Source organism: Mercenaria mercenaria, chromosome 4, assembly GCF_021730395.1.
Source record: "Mercenaria mercenaria strain notata chromosome 4, MADL_Memer_1, whole genome shotgun sequence".
Taxonomy (NCBI): domain Eukaryota; kingdom Metazoa; phylum Mollusca; class Bivalvia; order Venerida; family Veneridae; genus Mercenaria; species Mercenaria mercenaria.
Window position 1 is genome coordinate 3,138,171 of NC_069364.1, and position 16,422 is coordinate 3,154,592.

The 16,422-nt window shown below is 35.6% G+C and overlaps 1 long non-coding RNA gene across 1 annotated transcript in view; it reads left to right on the forward strand.

Moving 5' to 3' along the window:
* LOC123553167 (uncharacterized) overlaps window positions 1–16,422 on the forward strand; it is a 45,307-nt gene that overhangs the window by 26,402 nt on the left and 2,483 nt on the right. The window contains exons 2-3 of the long non-coding RNA XR_006686663.1: window positions 3,211–3,238; window positions 15,806–16,107. This is a non-coding gene — a long non-coding RNA (uncharacterized LOC123553167). The remainder of the gene's footprint in view (window positions 1–3,210; window positions 3,239–15,805; window positions 16,108–16,422) is intronic.

Here is a 16,422-nt window from a genome sequence, read left to right on the forward strand (position 1 = left end):
TTGTATAATTTTTCAAACAAATTTCAGTACTTATCTTGAAGAATTTTTACCATGAACTTCTCACCTAGTTTTGTTTTTGTCTTTGAAGCTTTAGCAAAGAAATGTGTTCAAGCAATCAATTAAACTCAGATGAGCGATATAGGGCCATCATGGCCCTCTTGTATATTTAGTCATTTACTACCTAAATACGTATCATACTAAAATTTAACGGAAACTGCCAACTATGTACCTTTTTCACACAATTTTCTTCACCTTCTTTAACTTAAGTGACTTGTATTATTATTATTATTATCATCATATTTATGTACTTTTATCGACAATGTAAACATGCAAATATCAATATTTTCTTGTACGAATTTTCATATCCCTTTGCTGTATTCAAATTTATTAGTACCCCGCCACAAGTGGTGTGGGTTATATGAATGGTCTCCGTCCGTCCTTCCGTTCTTCTGTCTTTCCGTCTTCCGTCCTTCCGTAACATTTTTATCCGCTCTGTATCTCCTAAGCCCCTTGAAGGATTTACATGAAACTTGGGTCAAATGATCACCTAATTAAGACGATGTGCAGAACCGATGATTCAGCCATGTCGGTTCAAGGTTAAGGTCACAACTCAAGGTCAAAAGTTTGAGCCTTCCATTTCGTGTCCGCTCTGTATCTCCTAAACCCCTTGAGGGATTCGAGAATTGAACCAACAAACAAATCAGATAGTTGAAAACAACAGGTCAAAATTGGAAATACAATTAGTACTTGGGCAAACATTAAAAAAGGTGTTCCACAGGGTTCAATTTTGGGGCCTTTGCTTTTCAACATTTTTAAAAGCGACATATTTTACTTCATCAATAAAGGTAAACGTTACAACTATGCTACACTTTCTTTTTCCTCTTCAGATTATGACAGTATGGTATGTGTTCTGCAGGAAGAAAGTCAGGTTTTAATTAATTGGTTTCTTTTCAATTGCATAAGGCAAACCCTGATAAATTCCAGGCTATTGCCGTTGGTACTAAAACTAAACTAGAAATAAATCACCAGATTTCATCTTGGGAATACAAGTATTACATGTGATGAAATAGTTAAGCTACTTGGTGTTGACATTGATTTTAAACTCTTCTTTGTAAGAAAGTTGCAAACAATTGAACATTTACAAACGTATTGGAAAACATTTAAGTTAATTAAATAGGCTTACTATTTTTTACTCTTTTGTTCTATCTAATTTAAATTATTGTCCATCATCGTGGCGTTTTTGCTCAGAAGGTAATACAAGAAAAATTTTTAAAAAAAGGAAAGAGCACTTAGATTTGTTTATGAAGATTTTTCGGAGTGGGGTGCGAGTTGACGAGGGGAGTAGGTGTGGGAGGGGTTACACTTTCCTCTCACAGGTGGGGGTAATGGGGCCTCCCCGAGAAAAAATTTAAATTAAGAAGTAATTTCGAGCGATTTGGCGTGTATTTGAAAGCTTACTGATGGGTAGATATGCGACTCATTTTTACGTTTTGTGTGAATAGTACATAATGTCTTTTAAATTCAGACCAGTAAGTTTAGATAATGATAGCAATACAAAAGCAATATAAAAAGACACATTATTATTATTTTTTTTAAAAAATTGACAGATGTGATGTGCATAGAGTAAGGTCATTGTTGTTTATGAAACAAAGTTTACATCGTACCATTTATCAGAAAGTGTTATTTTTATATATTTCATTCCACTAATGTGAAAAGGTATATAGCTATACATAATCATTTTTGCATAAAAGTAATGCTCTAGGTTTTTTAAAAATCATATAATAGGATACAAGCATATGTACACAGCTGAGAATATTTGGCAAGTAATGCCTAGTTCACATTTGGCCTGCGATGTGTCTTCGAAGCCCGTAGACTGCCCGTATCCTCCTTTCCGTGTAGGAGGGGGCAGAGCAATTTTTGTTCACGGGTTCCGCAGCCTCTTGAAAAATTAGAACATTCGAAAGCCCGTAGCTCGTAGACGTGTTGCAGATGGCATTGTAAATCCCTGCACGGGCATCTTTAGGAGTAGATAGGACATAGACTGCCGTCCAGGCTTTTACCTTGTATTTTCTCCGCGCAGCCTCTTCATGCATGGAAGCAGTACGGGCGTCGTACGATTGCCGGGGAAAGCTTGCGGAGACTGCACGGTAACTGCACTGAAATTGCACAATTTTCCTTATAATCTTCGTATATAGAACCTGTACAAAAATGGCACGATGCTCGTATATAATGTGAACACATATGCCGTAGCCCGTAGCCATCTAAGATGCCCCAAACTCCGCAAGGAATTATCGCACGGCGCCCGGGTTAAATGTGAATTAGGTATCAGCTATAGAAAGAAAAGAAATGGGGATTAAAATACGCTTTTCGGTTTCGGTCAATTTAAATCTAATCTAAATTCACGAAAGCGCAGGAAAATTCGTCTATGAAAATGTCGTCATTGCGTTTAAAACAAAAACAAAAAACGCGCGACAAAATAAATGTTCTGTTTTAGCATCTGTGGCATGACACTGTATTTTTCTTACAATGTATCTACAATGGAAAAATATACTGTAAGGAAAAGGCACAGCTGGAAAAATTTTCTTATGCAGTTCATGTAAAAATACAGAATAGATTTATTTCTCATCAGGCTAGATAAACAAACACTTATACAGTAATGTATTTGTCATATCAGCACCTTATCCATATTTACTTGCCTTTTCGCACCATCAGTAAATAAGACTTTTGAGCTGAGTGTAGACAAATCTGTCAATTAAAGCCGATCCATCTAAATATATGATGGTTGTAATATTGATTGTATTGATAGATACATCCAACCTTCTGTAAAATCGCCAGATTCAACATTGAAACGTTAGGTAAAAATCTATTTAAAAAGCTGCCGGTGCTCAGTCCATTGATTTTTGAGATATAGACGGTAATCAATAGACGTTATACAAAGGTTACAGCGTCAATATTAGTAAATTTACATATGTCAGTTGGCGAGCGTAGCGATCCGAAAAAAATCAAAGAATGGGCCTTCAAGGGTATTTTGATGTAATGAAAAATGCAAGCTTTGCGAAAAAGGTGGGTGCGATCGCACCTCTCTACATATAAGGCGTATGAGAACAATGACACTGGAAACTTATAAAAAAATTCATGTATTATCTCCTGAATAATCTTATTCAAAAACAATACAGTCGATATTATTTCCGTTATTCTAATTTGTTACAGATCCCTCTAATGAAATCTACTAAAGCTGGTAAGAACTCTTTTAGGTATGCAGCCCATGTACTCTTAAACTCTCTCCCTGAATCCTTCCGTCAGTCCTGTAATTTTGGCCAGTTTAAATTAGAATGGTAAAGACTGCAAACGCTCAGCCTGTGACAAATAAACAAAATCAAACCTACCGAGCCATGGACTGCATGCTTAAAATGACTGTTCAGTGTTGTAACTATTCTGATACATGTGCTATATGATCTATGCTTGTAATGCTAGCCTGTATGTGCTTATATGTAATAGTGTCTGTTTTTAGCTCGACTTTTCGAAGAAAAAGTAGAGCTATTGCACTCTCCACGGCGCCGGCGTCTGCGTCTGCATCGCCGTTAGTTAAAGTTTTTGATAAAGTCAAATATTTCTGTTACTATAAAAGATATTGACTTGAAACTTAAAATAGTTATTAACTATCAAAGTCTACACCAGAACAAACAATCCCCATAACTCTGATTGAATTTTGACAGAGTTATGCCCTTTTAACTTAGAATTTTTAACTAAAGTTTTTAATTCAGGCAAATATCTCTGTGACTATCAGAGCTATTGACTTGAAACTTAAAATAGTTAATAGTATCAGAGTCTACACCAGAAGAAACAATCTCCATAATTCTGATTTGAATTTTGACAGAATTATGCCCCTTTTTAACTTAGATTTTTTGGTTAAAGTTTTTGATTAATTCACATATCTCTGTCACTATCAACTATTGACTTTAAACTTAAATTGTTATTTATTATCAAAGTCTAAACCAGGAGAAACAATCCCCATAACTCTGATTTGAATTTTGATGGAGTTATGCCCCTTTTTGACTCGGATTTTTTTTGGTTTAAGTTTTTGATAAAGTCAAATATCTCAGTTACGATCAAAGCTATTGACTTGAAACTTGAAATAGTTATTTACTATCAAAGTCTACATCGAGAGAAACAATCCCCATTACTCTAATTTAAATTTTGACAGAGTTATGTTCCATTTTAACTTAGAACTTCTGGTTAAAAGTTAGAAGTCAAATATCTCTGTAATTGTCAAAACTTTTGACTTGAAACTTAAAATAGTTATTAAGTATCAAAGTCTACACCAGAAGAAACAATCCCAATAACTCTGATTTGATTTTTATCAGAGTTATATCCCTTTTTAACTTAGAATTTATTGGTTAAAGTTTCATAAAGTTTTTACTGGCAAAGCTCTACTTCAGTGTCAAGCACTGAGAGAAGTCGAGCGCGCTGTCTTACGGACAACTCTTGTATTTTGTGTTGCTTATATGCTAGCATATTGTTTTCTTGTTGTGATAAAAAATTCTACTGTCATATTTACGTTTGAATGTCTAGTATATGTTTGTGCTTTCTAGCATATATTGTGCCTTCTGTTGCTGCCTGCTTTATTCAGTTCAGCTTCATTGATACACTTGGTTTTTGTGTTTATTGTAATGCTTTTTATGTTGCTTTTAAGTTAATGCTCATTTCATTCTGTCACTGTAGCCCTTTGTGCTTTCCTGATTTACCATAGGAAAGCCTATCTCTTGTCAACTGGACGAGTCCACTGGTTGGGCAGATTAGACATACAATCGTCAGGAAGAGCCCTGCGATATGATTGATATGATTGCTTGATCACTAATTTAGCTTCTGTTTTTAAGACATAATTATAATGTGTACTTAAAACGTGATTTATACTGTTACCTCCTTGCACTTTGAAATATATGTATTCTATACGGAATCCTGTTTCCGCCATCGACTTTTCGACTAGACAAATACGCGAAAACTTGAAATTAAGCATTTAATTTCAACTTTTCTTGCTATAAATTTAACGCGAAAAGTCGAAATCTTGAAGTTTTTTACCCGACAATTGTCGTGCAAACGTCAACTTTTCGACCTATAATCAAGCGCGAAAAGTAGAAGTTAAGAGAGCTAATTTCAACTTCTCGTGCTAAGATATTTCCTCGAAAAGTTGAAAAGTCGAAGTTTGTAACGCGACAGTTGTCGTGCAAATGTCAACTTATCAACTGAATTTGTAGGGCGAAAAGAATAAATTTAAGACTTAACTTCTACTTTTCGTGCCAGTTCTTTGGCCGATAATTTCGCGGCATTATCGCTTAAATTTCGACTTTTCGTTCTAGGGTTAGGGTTAGATTTACTTATTTTAGGGTTAGGGTTAGGGTTAGTTAGTTAGTCCTAGAACGAAAAGTCGAAATTTAAGCGAAAATATCGGCCAAAGAACTGGCACGAAAAGAAGAAGATAGGCCACTTAATTTCAACATTTCGCGCTAGGTTATGGGTCGACAAGCTGATGTTTGCCCGACAATTCTCGGGTCAAAAACTTCAAGATTTCTACATTTCGCGGGACATCTTTGCGCGAGAAGTTGAAGTTTAGGCTTTTAAATTTCTACTTTTCGCGCTTGATTCTAGATCGAGAAGTTGACGTTTGCACGACAATTGTTGTGTTAAAAACTTCAAGTTACCGATTTTTCGCGGTAAATTTTTAGTGCGAATAGTTGAAATTAGATGCTTAATTTCAAGTTTTCGCGTATCTGTCTGGTCGAAAAGTCGATGGCGGAAACAGGATTCCGTAATTCTAAGTTAATAAGCTCTCATGTGATACTTGCTTCTTTAAAAAACCATCTTATTAGCTCCACTATTCGAGAAGGTGGAGGGGGGGGGGTCTCCTACTCGCCCTGGCGTCGGTGTGAGCTTTCTTGGTTAAAGTTTTTCGGCAACCTTCGTTTTTCTGCCATATCTTTGTTACTATTGCTTATATCTTACTGTGACTTCACATAAACATTGTCCAGCATACTAACAAAATATGTGCAGGGGCCAGGCCTATTATACCCAAGGTCAAGGTCACCAAGATATTATACTTGGGTTATTTTTAAGTTTAAAGTCTTTCGGCAACCTTTGTTTTTCTGTCATATCTTTGTTACTATAGCTTATGTCTTACTGTAACTTAAAATAAATATTGTCCAGCATACAGACAAAGTGTGTGCAGGGGCTGGGCTAATTATGCCCATAGTCAAGATCTTAAAGGTGTTATACATGGAATTTATAATACTTGGGTTATTTTTAAGGTTATATTTTTCCGACAACCTTTGGTTTTTTGTCATATCTTTGTTACAATTGCTTATATCTTACTGTAACTTCACATAACCATTGTCCAGCATACAAACGAAATATGTGCAGGAGCTGGGCCCATTATACCCAAGGTCAAGGTCACCACGGTGTTATACTTACGTTATTTTTAAGGTTAAAGTTTTTCGGCAACCTTGGTTTCTGTCATATCTTTGTTACTATAGCTTATGTCTTACTGTAATTTCAAATATTGTCCAGCATACAAACAAAGTATGTGCCGGAGCTGGGCTCATTATGCCCATAGTCAAGGTCTTTAAGGTGTTATACTTGGAATTATTTTCATATTAATTTTCGAAAGCTTCGTTTATAGACATATCTTTGGTACTTTAAAAAATAATGACTTGAAATTGAAAACATTTCTCTATATTTATCATCTGCATGTTTGGCTTCAATCCCCATAACTCTAATTGTATTTTGACAGAATTATGCCACTTTCATAGATTTTTGACAAGTTTTTTTTGGCAGTCTTTACTTTCTCGATATAACTTTAGTACAATATTAGATAATGACTTGAAACTTGAAATTTATCTTAATCATCATCATCTGCATGTGTGGTAACAATCCCCATAGCTCTGATTGTATTTTTGACAAAATTATGCCCCTTTCATACTTTAAATTTTTGACAAATTTTATTTCCTGGGCACAACTTTGGTACTATATAAGACAATGACTTAAAACTCAAAATACATCTTTACCATCATCATCAGTACCCCTTCCATACTTGACCTTTAACCCCTATGAGTAGTAGGGTCTTTTTGTATCTTGGTGTATTTTCCTCTTTAAGTAGAGGTCTCTTATTGAGACATAAATTCATTTTACGGACAGCTCTTGTTCTTATGCCTTGTCTCTTAGCTTTTTGTTTATGTAAGTAATGTAATCTTAATAAAGTTATCTTTAATTGTTTAAACTCCTGGTATGAAAAAACCTTAGATTTTATGAATTTATGCAGATTATTATGTTGTAATTTGTTTTAAACCATGTACTAATGAAATGATGTTATTTACAGCTCTATATATTTGTTGCTAGTTGTTTGCACTTGTTTTCAGTATTCGGTTATTGTTGTATTGTTATATGTCTTGTTGACTTAAAATAAACTTACCTTATCTTATCTTAGATATACAGATGGGCTTAATCCAAACTTACTTACATTGCATAACAATGTATTTGTTGCTTTTAGTGCCTTTCCAACTACATACTGGTTATGCAATACAAATGAACCAGTGTTATTGAATACAACACCCAAATAATTAAAGTCATTTACTACTTTTAAAAAATGACCATTAAAATACAAACATTCATTGCTTTTTACGGGACCCCTTTTTCTAAACACTATCACTTTTGTTTTAAGCTCACCTGAGCACGAAGTGTTCATAGTGAGGTATTGTGATCACGTTGTGTCCGTCGTCCATGCGTCCGTGCGTCAAGTCGTCCGTCGTCAACATTTATATTTAAACGACATCTCCTCCAGAAGCACTGAATGGATTTTGATGAAACTCGGCCATGATATTTCTTGGGTGGTCCTCTATCCAAAGTTGTCCAAACGGTTTCGCTTGATTGCACATAGGGGCTGCCAGAGCTAAAAATAGAAAAGAATTCAAACAGCATATCCTCCTAAACCGATGGTCAAATTTTAAAATAATTTCACACAAATGGTCCTTATGCTACCCTCTACCGATTGTTCAAAACATACCGATTCATCGAAAAACATGGCCACCAGAGGGCGTGGTCACTTTTCCCTATATGTATATAGAGGAAAGTTAAAAATCTTCTTGTATGAAACTGCTTGTCCGATTTTAGAATAATTTTACACAAATGGTCCTTGTGTGACCCTCTACCAACATTGTTTAAATTATTTTGATTCGTCAAAAAACATGGCGGCCAGAGGGCGTGGTCACTTTTCCCTATATGTATAGAGTTGAAACTTCAAAAATCTTCTTGTGTGAAACTGTTAGTCCAATTTTAAAATAATTTTACATAAATTGTCTTTGTGTGACCCTCTACCAAGATTGATCAAATTATTTTGATTCGTTAAAAAAATGGCCGCCAGAGAACGTGGTCACTTTTCCCTATATGTATATTGTGAAAACTTTAAAAATATTTTTTTATGTGTGTAAAACTGTTGGCCCGAATTTAAAATAATTCTGCACAAATGGTTCCTGTGTGACCTCTACCAAAATTGTTCAAATTTTCCCGATTCTTCAAAAAATATAGCTGCCAGGGGGTGTGGTCACTTTTCTTCTCTGAATCAGTAATAGCTAGAGCCTTGATATTTGGCGTGTGGTATCTGATTTGTAATGTCTACCTTTATTGTTCAAATTATTGCCCTAGGTTCAAAAGTGAGTGTGACATGTATATAATATAACCTGACATAGAAGAAACCTAACTCTGTACTTATACAAACACACTTGAAGCCTTGTTATGTACACAGGTGAGTGCTTTAGGGTCAATGACCCTCTTGTTTCTATATTGACCTGTAAACTCCAGTATTCACAATACTCGCACAACCTGATTAAGCTATTTTGTAAATTCTGCACAGAATTTCCAACAACAACCATATAGTCAGCAAACAGTAAGATTATTACACATATATCATATAAAGTCAGTCCTGATGTATTTGTATCTTGTAAAAATAGTTGTAAGTCTTCCATTAAAAGGGCGATTAATGACGGTGAATTATTAAGACCTTGTCTTAAACTAATTGATTTTCCGAAGAAATCTGAGCACTGGTAACAACTTTTAACAGAAGTTCTTACCACTGCTTACATGACCTTGAACATTTTTTATATCTTACCGTTGAAACCCATACCATAAATTTTGAACCACAGGGCATTACGATAGACCGAGTCGAATGCCTTATGTAGGTCGATAAATGCGCAAGGCAATCTTAAATTCTGTGTTAAAGTATGTTCAATTAAACTTTGTAATACAAATACATGTATTACATCGACTGTACTACGGCCCTTTCGAAAACTGAACTGAGAGTCCTAAATAACATTGTTTTCATCAAACCATTTTTCTACTCGCAATATAAGTATACTGGTAAAAAGTTTACCAAGATTACTGAGTAAAGTAATTCACAATAATTATTTGGTATGTTACTGTCACCTTTCTTATGGATAGGCACTATAAAACCTTATGTCCAGGTTTCCGGGCAATAACCAGGATTGAAAACTTTGTTAAATGAGTCAGTAATTTACTTCCAAGTATAATGATAATTTCAATGTAAAACTCATTTAGTAAATTATCACTTCCATTTTATCATTATCAGTTTTATAACTGCCGAGATAACTTCTTGTAGATTAATTGGCGGATTCAGTTCATCAAATGTAGGAATTTTCAAATTAAAATCGCGGTTCTTGTTAAAAGACTCGGCATCATCAACTACCGTTGTCCTTATTTCGCTAAATAGTTCCGAGAAATAAGAACAATCATAAGTAAACTATATCAAATGTGATGTAAGACAAAAGCATTCTCCAGTTATCTGGCAAAAAGTCCTACTGATCTTGACCTTTGACCTACTGACCTCAAAATCAATAGTGGTCATCTGCTCATTACTATCCTCCCTATTAAGTTTCCTGATCCTAGGCCCAATTATTCTCAAGTTATAATCCGGAAACTGTGTAATTGTTCCATGTCACAGTGCCCTTGCCCTTAGGCAGACTGGCCTAAAAATCAATTTATTTTAAACCCTATTTATTTTCATGATCCTAGGCCCAAGCATTCTTGAGTTATCGTTCGAAAACGATTTAAGTGTCCAAGGTCACTGTGACCTTGACCTTTCGCCTTAAAATCAATATGGGTCATCTACTGGTCATGACCAACATCCCTATCAACTTTCATCCTAGGCCCAAGCGTTCTTCAGTTATCATCCAGAAACCGTTTAACTGTTCCGGGTCACTGGGACTTCACCTTCGAGCAACTGACCTCAAAATCAATAGGAGTCATCTGCTGGTCATGAACAACCTCTCTATAAACTTTCATGATCATAGGCTCAAGTGTTCTTGAGTTATTATCCGGACAAAATGTTTAGTTGTACAAGGTCCCTATGACCTTGACCTTTTAGCAACTGACCTCAAAATCAATAGGGGTCATCTGCTGGTCATGACCATCCTCCCTATCAACTTTCATGGTCCTAGGCCTAAGTGCTCCTGAGTGATCGTCCGGAAAGTGTTTAATTGTTCAAGGTCACTGTGACCTTGCCCTTTGAGCAACTGATCTCAAAATCAGTAGGGATCATCTGCTGGTCATGACCAACCTCCAGATCAACTTTCATGATCCTTGGCCCAAGTGTCCTAGAGTTATCTACGGACCGTCCGAAATACCGACCGACCGACCGATATACCGACCGACATCTGCAAAACAATATACCCCACCTTCATTGAAGGGTGGTGGGGGAGGGGGATAATAAATTGACTTCAGTAAAAAATGTAAATATATTCATATAAAATCTAAATGAACAATAGATGACTGCAATTATCTGTGCTTACCAGTTGTGTATATAGTAGTAGGTTTTACACAGTATGTTTGTTAATTGACGATACAAAAGTTGATATCATTAGCTGCTCTAAGCACTACATTTCTCTTAGGGAAATATGTACGCTTTTAATTGCCTTAGGTAGCAGAGTGCCAGTTTTTGGACTTAACTAAACAGTGAGATTTTAAAGAAATAAAGCATAAAGTTATCATGTATTTGTGTGCTTTCTGAAAATCCAATAGAAATATTTGCCATTTATAAGATTGTAGTCCATAGGTAGCTAAAAGTGAAACATAGGTTCGCGATGATATGAACAAATTTTCCAAAATATTGCCATATTTGGCCTTGTGGCAAAAAGTTTGGGGAAAAGCAGAAGTCCAACGATGCACAGTGCCTTGAACACAAGCCTGTCCTGTACCTATTCTGCATAACAAAACTAGCTGTCAACCGATCATTTTTAGCTCAGTTATTCAAAGAATAGTGAAGCTATTGGACTCGCCCGTGCGCTGGCGTCGCCGTCCCGATTTGGTTAAGTTTTTGTATGTAAGCTGGTATCTCAGTAACCACTTTTGGGAATAGGTTGAAACTTTATACACTTATTCACTGTGATAAACTGACTTTCACTGCACAGGTTCCATAACACTATTTTGCTTTTTTCCACTAAATCATGCCCCTTTTTCGACTTTCGATTTTTGGTTAAGGTTTTACACGTAAGCTGGTATCTCAGTACCCACTTATGGGAATAGATTGAAACTTCATACACTTGTTCACTGTCATCATCGGTCATGCACTATAAGCATGTCCCATAATTCTACTTTTTTTTTTCAAAATTATGCCCCTTTTCCACGTAACAGTTTTTGGTTTAGTTTTTGTATGTAAGCTGGTATCTCAGTATCCGCTAATGGGAATTGATTGAAACATCATAAACTTGTTCACTGGCATGATCTGACATGATCTGACATGCACTGTATAGGTCTCATAACTCTACTTCGCATTTTTCAAAATTATGTCCCTTTTTCGACTTAGCAGTTTTTGGTTAAGTTTTTTATGTAAGCTGGTATCTCAGTATCCACTAAAGGGAAAGGATATAAACTTCACTCACTTGTTCACTGTCATGATATGACATGCAGTGCAAAGGTTTAATAACTCTACTTTGCATTTTTACAAAATTATACCCTTTTTACAACTTAGCAGTTTTTGGTTAAATTCATATATTTAAGCCGGTATCGTAGTATCCACATATGGGAATGGTTTGAAACTTCACACACTTGTCTACTGTCATGAGCTGATAAGCACTGTGCTGTTTCCATAACTCTGTTTCCAATTTTTACAAAATTACGCCCCTTTTTCGACTTCTATATTCATTCAGTTGAAAAGGCTGTTGAATAGTCGAGCGTTGCTGTCCTCCGACTGCTCTCGTTTCAGTAATTCTTATTGAATTAGGCCTCTGTTTTTTTGACATTTGCACATAGGGCCAGCAATCAACATTCGCAGTTTCGCATCTGACCAACTTCAGGACACTAATTCCGTTCAGGTCGGCTAAATAACTGTCAGAAGTTTTTTAAATGTCCATTACACAGCACCAAAGCACAAAATCCGTATTGAATATCATTTTGAATGAACATATTGCCTTCAGTTTTGACTCTTTTTTTTTTTTTAAAGATTTTGACCCCCGGCCAGTTCGCAGCTAAGGCTCGAAACTGCCAACTGCTACCTTACTGATCAGTGGATCAGACTATAAAATAGCTCGAAAGTGGAACTATACTGGTTGCATAGGCCGGAGTTTAATTCAGGAAGCACTGGCGGAAACAAAGAACTGGAATATTTTGTTCAGTTTGATTTGAATCTTGTATCGTTTTTGAACACTAATTTTTTACTGGGCATGACAATAGAAGTCTAAAGAGGTCTAAATTAAAGCTAGTTTCTGTTTAAATCTTATTATGGATGTATTTTTGACATTTTGGTTCGAAACATGGGAGAGCAGGCTGTATTTCGTGAAGTGAAGCTCAATTTTAGTATGCGTACTACTTCCAGGTCACAGCGGTGTGATTTTGATGTGATTTTACAGTAAGCAAATGTGAGAAGAGAAATCTCTCTTAGAAGATACATGACATCCTCTTTTCTCTTCAGTTTATATGAGATTTATCATAACTCTTTAATATGTGGTAAGGATTTGTTTTCTGAAATGGGTCTAACTATGTTTGGTAGCTCTTTAAAAATGTCAGTTTTATATAGAATATATAGGGAAAACCATTTACCAGTTTGTGACTTGTATGCTTTAGATTGTGCAACATTTCACTCGTATACGGCAATTTAACATTAATATAAACATATCAAATAAAGATTGCGCTCAGAGTGAAGTAATTAAATCAAGAAAGTTAAGGGATGGGGACACACTTCTGTTTTGTATCATTTTGAATCCACTACCTTTGCTTACTCTCCAAAAGCAAAGGTACAAAAATAAATGGAAACACGAGAATAAAATTAGCGTTAGGGCAGCCGACTCGCAGTTTTTTTAGCTTTCTTGTATATTTTAAATCATATAATGAAAGGTATTTTTGAAATATTTTTGTCAGCATTGATATTGTCATTTGCTGTTTCAACTTTAAGAGACAAAGTGTCCTGCGCAAACCCCAGATTCATATCCCAAAGGTTAACTTCACAGTTGGAGGTCGCTGGTTGTCCGGCGTCCGTCGTCTGTCTGCCGACTGTCGTCTGTCAACATTTAGCTTGTGTATGCGATAGAGGCTGTATTTTCAATTGGTATTCATGAAGTTTGGTCAGAATGATAGCCTTGATAAAATCTAGGCCAGGTTCGAATATGGATCATCTGGGGGTAAAAACAAGGTCACAAGATCAGATCAAAGATAAACCTTGTGTATGCGATAGAGGCTGTATTTTTAATTAATCTTCATGAATTTTAGTCACAATGATTGTCTTAGTGAAATCTAGATCAAGTCTTTCTGGGGCCAAAAACTAGGTCACTATGTCAAATCAAAGAAAAAAAATCTTGTGTATGCAATAGGGTCTGCATTTTACACAGGATCTTCACGAAATTTGATCAGAATATTTGTCTGGATGAAATTTATGTAGAATTTGAATATAGGTTATCTAGGGGGTCAAACACTAGGTCACCGGGTCAAAATTAAAGAAAAACTTTGTGTAAGCAATAGGGGCTGCATTTTACACTAGATAGTCATAAAATTTGATAAGAATGATTGCCTTGGTGAAATCTATGTCAAGTTCGAATATGGGTAAACTGGGTAATTAGGGCAAATCAAAGGAAAAAGTTGTGTATACGATAGAGGCTTAGTTTTCAATTGATCTTCACGAAATTTGGTCAGAATGATTGCATTGATAAAATCTAGATCAAGTTTAAATATGGGTCATCTTGGATGAAAAACTAGGTCACTACGCCAAATCAAAGAAAAACTTTGATTACGCAACAGGCACTGAATTTTACACTTGATCTTCATGAAATTTGATCAGAATGTTTGTCTGGATGCATTCTAGGGTAACTTTGAATATGAGTCATAGGGAGTAAAAAACTAGGTCACCTGGTCAAATAAAAGAAAAAAACCTTTTGTACGCAATATGGGCAGCATTTTACACTGGATATTCATACATTTTAGTCAGAATAGTTGACTTGATGAAATCTAGGTCAAGTTTGAATATGGGTAATCTGTGGTCAAAAACTAGGTCACAAGGTCAAATCAAAGAAAAACCTTGTGTATGCAATAGACACTGCATTTTACACTGGATCTTCATGAAATTTGTTGACAATGTTTATCTTGATGACTTCTATGTCAGGTTTGAATCTGGGTCATTTTGGGTCTAAAACTAGGTCATCCAGTCAAATCAAAGGAAAAGCTTGATAACACTCTAGAGGCCACGTCTATGGCCACATCTTTATAAACTTTGGTCAAAATGTTTATATTGATGATTTTTGGCCCAGTTTCGAATCAGGGTCATCTGGGGTTAAAAACTAGGTCACCTGTTAAAATGAAAGAAAAACCTTGTATATGCAATAGGGGCTCAATTTTTTTCATTATAAGTACATGGAACTTGTCAGAATGTTTGTCTGCATGAAATTTCGGATCAGTTTTTATATGGGTCACGTGGGGTTCAAAGCTAGGTCACCAGGCAAATCAAGCAATAAGCTTGTTTACACTCTAGGGGCCGCAATTTATTCTGTCTTCATAAAACAGGGTCAGAAAGTTTTTTATCATAAAATCTTGGATGATTTCGAATGTGGGTCACGTAGGGCCAAAAACTAGGTCTCTAGGTCAAAGCAAAGTAAAAGCTTGTATACACTATACAACGTTTTTGCTCAATTGTTCCTGAAACTTTGTCAGAATATTTGTTTTTTTTTATAGAATCTTAGACAAGCACGAATCTGGGTCACGTGGGGTCAGAAATTAGGTCACTGGGTAAAATTATAGAAAATACTTGTTTAGTGTCAAGATTTTTGGTCCAATATTAATGAAAATCAGTCAGAATATTTGTTTCCATGAAATCACTAGGTAAAACATGGTACACTATTATGATATGTTTCTCCAGGCCCTCTTGTTTTGTTTAGCATAAATGTTTTCCTCCATGAGACAATGCCTTGTGCATCTCCCTGTATGTATGTATGTATGTATGTATGTATGTATTCATGTATGTATGTATGTATGTATGGATATGTGGTATGGTATGGTATGGTATGGTATGTATTTATGTTCGTGTAAAAACTATCTAGCGTTGATTGATATGTATGTATGTATGTATGTTCGTGTAAAAACTCTAGCGTTGATTATGTAAAAAAACAATCACTGTTTCAATTGCCCTGATTCTCAGTTGTTATATGTTTAATTGCTGTTCCTAGCCTGATGCATAATCAGTGTAGACGCATAATCTATGAGATATGACAGACGCGTTACAAGCATGCAAGTACATTCACTACTTAATTCAATTTACGTCTTTCAGTTTGTAGTATGTCTACGGCACCATGCTCTTGTGTCCGAATCCTGCATGTGGTGACATTGGAGAGAGCACAGTTTGTACATCTTGTGGTTTAAAGAGAGTACCAATTCCAATAGAGGCTGATACAAATGCTGGCATTGATGACGACTTGATAAAGACACAAAGACAATATGATACTTCTGGTCCAAAGCTCAATAAACAACGGTTGCAACCTGATTTTTGCCACTTCTGTGAGTGTTTCCTCGAGACCGGATCAAGATTTTGCCACAAATGTGGGGAAGAAGTACAGTGGACAGGAACTACAGGTACGAATATCAAGTTGCCTTTATTAAAAAGTTTAAAATAAGACAGGTCCATATTACTCCGCATCGTGTTTGGATTTCAAATGATATGGATTTTTTTTAAAATTTCAGCTGAAACAGCAGGTTTTAAAATGCACATGTTTCTTTTAACATATTTTATAGTTCTACATGGGGTGACCTAAAACTAATGGCTTAAGCTTATTACTTTAAGTAATTGGAATCATGTGAATGATACATGAAAAGAAATGCTCGTTCTTAGCATTTACCGTCCATGAAAAGGCTCAAACAATCCGAGCCTGCAACATTTTTGCTTATGTC